We start from the raw sequence: 6,000 nt of genomic DNA, 5'->3' as shown, positions 1-6,000 counted from the left end.
ACAGAGACTGGGGACATGGACAATGGACTGATGATTACCAGAGGGTAGGGGTGGGGAGGAGGGGATAGGTAGACGGGATAAAGGGAGTCAAATGTAGTGGGGTAGGGGTAGGGTGAAGGGGATATATGGTAGCTGAAGGAAACTAGACTTTGGGTGGTAATCACACAATAGAATATATAGATGTCAAATTGTAATGTACACCTGAAAATTATATAATTGTATTAACCAATGTTACCCCAATAAATTAAAAAATTAAAAAAAATACTTTTCAGTATTTCCTAAAGTGAGCATTTTACACACATTTAAAGACCAAAACCCTTTAATTCTAATTGCCTGAGATGTTTTTCATTCTGGAGCCAGTATTTTCCCCCTAGACATGGCATCTTCTTAATTTTAAGTAAACTCCAACTTTCTCATTGTCAATTAAATTTTAAAATTTCATCATTCAATATTTTAGTTTTACTTCCAATTTCTTATCAACACACTCACCACAATCTTGCAATTATTTGCTTATCAGTCTTTCCTCATGGATTATGAGCACCTCATAGGAAAACATCTGGCCTTATTCATATTGGTAGACCCAGTACCTGACAGATAGATATTTAATAAGTATTTACTGAATTTGGGTGCATAATATGCATCTTTGTGTTTCTAGTTCACAGCACAGTGCCAATTCCTAATGAAGGTTAGTGGAGCTGTATTTCAGCTTTTGGCAAATATACTACCAAAATCATACAGTCAGTGGGTAACAAAAAAGAAAATTCCATTTTCACAAACTATTTTTTGGTGTACAATATACTATACATTAACACACACACACATTTGTATGTACACATGCATAATTTTTTTCCCCTAATAATCTTAAAGATCCTTCTACATCTGTATGTTTGAAAGACTGCCAAATCAGGTAGTTTTTCTAATTTACTAGTAAGAAAACTAAGGTTGAAAGTTTAAATAACATCACTTAATACTCCAAAAGCAGAACCGATTCTAGACATTGGTTTTAAAAAGCTCTTATTTATTGTATTAAATATATAAAAGCATGAGACAGAAACTCTTCTGTCTTAAAATTCCCATCTAGGCAGAACTTTGGCAGCCGCTACAATTAATTTATTTCTTTTGTAAGCTATGTTTATAATGTCGTTATAGATATTGTGAAGCATTCAGCATCATTCATTCCCCACCCTCTTACCGTATTGCAGAAGATGGGAAATCTAGAAATTTCCTCAGGCCTCCTTTCCAGCAAGCTTCCTTTTTAGGGTTCTGTCAATTGTGGGCATATGCAGAGATTGGAAGTGAAAGGAAAATAGTAACTATCTTCTAGCTCGGGCAGTGATGGCACCAGCAGATTTTTGCACCCTCTTTTAACAGTAGGTTCCTGTGGCACCTGAGTAGCTAAATATGGCCTCCTTGTAGTGGCTGCATCAGGTGAATGAGGGCAGAGAGCACAATTCCCTTAAGTCATGGGCAGTAAGGGTCCTTGCATGAGTTGAACTCTGCAAACACAGGCTCCAGGGGAAAAAGCAGTTTCCTATAGTTAGTTCCTCATCTCTGGGCAACATTACCTCATTTTGTCCCTCTAGCCTTTCCAACAATTTTATCTGAGTTCCTGTATTAATCCCTCCTTAAAATATCTCAAGTAACTTCCATTTTTCTGATTAATTATATGGTACAGCATTTTATCTAGCACTCCTACAACCATAGAATATGCTATGCTCAGAAAATGATTTTTCCAGATAAATTTAAAACTTTCAGGATTAAAATATCAGTTTTCCTGAAAATTTTTAAAATGATTCATATGTGGTCCCTTCTTCTTAAACAGGGTACTTGAAATGCAATTCTCCCTGCTCCTTTTCCATTGTATCACTATTGGAATATTCACTGAGTATCTCTCTTGTTTTAGGTCCCACATTGAAGTTCTAGAAACAGATGGCATGAAACACCAGGCTAAATTTGTACTGACCACAAGCAGATATTTTTAAGTTCAATTGCAAAAATCTTTACTATAAATTACTAGAGATACAGACATGATGATGACCTGATTAATTTCCCCTAGACAGTCACAGAAAAATATGTAAGCAAATAAATTATAATAAGGAATGGTAGATACAAAAACAGAAATACATACCACAGGCACAGACTGTATAGAGGGAGGGGTTATTGACTATGCACTGGGGGTATCAGAGAAGGCTCTGGATGTGGGCTGAAGTATAAAGTGGATCTTGCAGTATGAATAAAAATTTGTCAGGAAAAGAAAAAAGGCATTCTAGAGCAGAGAAGAAGCATATGCAAAGACAAGCATGGTAGCTAGTCTCCAAAGACGGGGGTGGGGGAAGGTTTTCTGATAATTACAACCCTTTCAGTATTGAAATACTATTTCCCTGAAAGTTTTTCTTAAATGATTTATACATGGATCTTTCTTCTTAAACATACACATGAAATGTAATTTTTTCTCCTTTTCCATTATCCTTATCAAATACTTACTGAGTTGTCTATTGTATTACAGTTCTAGGAGCAGAAGGTATGAAACATCAAGCGAAGTCAGGGCTGACCACAAGCAGATGTTTATAAGTTCTACTGAAAAACCTTTTACTATGTTAGCTGCTAGAGATACTGAGATAATGATGATATGGTTTCTGTCTTCTAGGAGCTCCCACTGTAATAGATTGTAAACAAATAATTATATGGTATTATGGATTCAAAAATAGCAGTATGTAACATCATGGAAAACTTTACATAGGAGCTAAAATTTAAGCTGGCTCGCTCTGTAATGTTAGAAGTTTGCCAGGTAAAGAAGGGAAAAGGTTATTCCAGAGTTCCAGAGAGAGGAAGAATCATGTGCAAAGGTAACAAAGTGTAGAAAAAGTTGAATCCTGCTGTGAAAGATATGTTATGTAATCCTTAGGAGTTTGGACTTTATATTATAATCACTGAGGAGCAAAGGAATCTCATATTCACATTTGTAATTTGAGAAAAATAACACTGGTAGCAATGTGAAGGATGGATAGGAACAAAAAATTCCAAAATTCTGCAACATTTGAATAACATAAAACCTAATGCTAGGTCACATTTTAAAAAAAATAAGCTTAGTATTCTGGCCAAAAGTCATATAAAAAGCCTATACAATAAATCAACTTTACAAAATAGCTTCTGTAACAATAGTTCATATTCTGTATAACACTGAGTGAAACATTTGGACAACAGTGGGCAGAAATAGGAAGCTAAAAATATTACCGGACATTACCTCTGCTTCCTTAGAGTGAGCTCTACAATTATCTTGCAATAGTACACAATTTTGCTATCCTTAGGCAGGCTCATAATTTTTTAAATGACCTTCAAATAAAGGTATAAAGATTCATCCCAGTATTTTCTGATTACTTTTAAGGGCAAAGCAGAATGATGTAGTGGAAAAAACATAGTCCTTAGAACTACTTAGATTAGGGTTCAAACTCTGATGCCTCCAATTGCTAGAAGTTATTGTATTACTTAATTTTTAACTTTTTTCCTTATCTATATATATAATATCTTTTTTCCTTTTTAACTTTTTTCCTTATCTTAATATATAATATCTATATATTAAAATTTGGTCTGTATGTTTATAATACAGACCAAATTTTGTAAGAGCCACTATTATATGTATATTTCAACTGCATATCTAAACCTGACACTATTAAGCTTATACGACATGCCCTATTCTGAGTAATATATCAAATAAATGCTTCTGAAATAATTACCTTGGTTATCTCTCCTTATCTTAACCATACTACTACACCCTACTACAGATCCTATAAGTCTATCAATGACATAAATATAAAGTTAATGGTACCTTTTATAGGCACAATAAAAGGAACAAACTTATTAGAAGATATTTGCATAACCAAACAATTTGGAGCCCACCATATTTTCCCTTAGTAGTCAGAGGATCTTTGGCTGCCTTAACAGCAGTTTCATCTTCCATCACTAGATACATCCTTCCTGAGACTCTCTCTCCTTCCACTCCCAATCCCCAATAAAAACCTCTCAATCTCACTAAAAAATTTTTTCAGGCAAATCTAGTCCACTACCAACTCCATGTCAGTGACAAACAAGTGCTACTCATATAAAGTAAACAAAAGAAAGAAACATACTAGATAATGTGGAATTGAAAGGGAACAGCCATGGACTATATTATTTTCCAACTCACTACATCATACATAAGATATGAAGTTTCATAAATAAAATATTGTATCTTATATGTCTATTATCTTCAATGAGATACCTGTGTTACCAGTCCACTACCCTGGACTATCAATACCTACCCCATAGAAGTGATGGGAAAATAACATATGTAAAGATCTAGTAAAATAGTGTTGGTCTGCTTTGTTCATGTTACATTTCTATATTATATATTGTTTTTATATGTGCATTTGTATTATACCGCTTTCCTTGTTTCAGTTCTCAATATATAGACCCGTACACTTAAAAGGACATGCTTATTAGGGGCCAAACAGGTATTTGTACACCCCTGTTCATAGCAGCATTATTCACAATAACCATAAAGTGGAAGCAACTCATTAGACAAATGAATAAACAAAATGTGGCACATATACAATAGAATATTATTCAGCCTTAACAAGGAATGAAGTTTTGATAGATACTACAACATGGATGAACCTTGAAAGCATTATACTAAGTGAAATAAATTAGATGCAAAAGGACATATACTTTATGGTTCCACTTATATGAGGTACCTAGAGTAGTCAAATTCACAGAAGTAGAAAGTAGAATATTGGTTACCAGGAGCAGTAGGGAGAGAAGAATGGGGAGTTGTTTAATGGATACAGTGTTTCAGTTTGGGATGATAAAAAAGTTCTGGAGAAAGCGGTGATGGCTACACAACAATATCAATGTCCCTAATACCACTGAACAGAACACTTAAAAAATGTTTGAAATAGTAAATTTTATATATTTAACCACAAAAGAAACAATTTTTTAAAAATAGCATACTTGTTAAAAGATGTACATAGTAATGACATAGTTACTTGATCTATTTTTAAATGGGTGCGGCTAAGATCTCTGGGTGAAAAGCAGTGAGCAAGTAGTTGTTAAGAACTGGACTGGGATCTCAGTGGGTGAAGGGATCAGCAGATGTAAAGGTCAAGAGACACCTTTAGGATCTGACTTTCTGGAAAATACATTTTAATCCTGGGCCTGTTCTCTCCAAATTACCTTGTTTCTTTGTCTTTTTCCACCGACATCACATTTTTACTCCTACAGAGATTCAGTTTTAGTCTTTCCTCCAGTACCCTATCCTAAAAGTGAAAACCTAGATGTTCTAACGTAGTGGTTCTCAAAAGAAGGTGATTTTGCCCCTCAGGGGACATTTGGCAATGTCTGGAGACATTTTTGTGTTGTCACAAGGTGGGGGGTGCTACTAGCATCTAGTAGCTATAGCCAGGATGCTGCTAAACTTCACACGATGCACAGGATAGTCTCTCAACAAAGAATTAACTGGTCCAAACGCTAATAACGCTGAGATTGAAAAATCCTGTTCTAGGTTTTACTAAGTTGCTTGATTTCTGGTAGAAATTGATCATAAGTTAAAAGTTACCTTCTTTGCTTTCCTGCTTTTTATAGGAAAAGGCAAAACTAAGCATGTGTGTTAGGGTAAGTCTTTTGAGAAAATAGGATAAGGATCAGTGGTGATGCTTTGATGACAAGTGGGGGTAGGTGAGAGGAGGCTATTTATATTGCCATTCTCTTCACCCTGGTCAATACTACCCATGATATTCTATGCCAAGCTGTTAGGGACACAGGAGAAGGAAACCAGCAAATAATCCAAGCGAAGGCAGTGGAAGGCAATGCCTATGCTATCTGGATTTGGTAATTCTTCATGGAGACGACTGAATATGAGGAAATACCTATGTACCTAAATAAGATAATAACAAAAAAAATTTAATTCAATTAGAAATTTAAATCATGGATTTTCTACAACTAAGCATTCTATTTATAAACTCAACG

Source organism: Pteropus medius, unplaced genomic scaffold, assembly GCF_902729225.1.
Source record: "Pteropus medius unplaced genomic scaffold, Ma_sr-lr_union100, whole genome shotgun sequence".
Taxonomy (NCBI): Eukaryota; Metazoa; Chordata; class Mammalia; order Chiroptera; family Pteropodidae; genus Pteropus; species Pteropus medius.
This window is presented reverse-complemented; position numbering follows the sequence as displayed.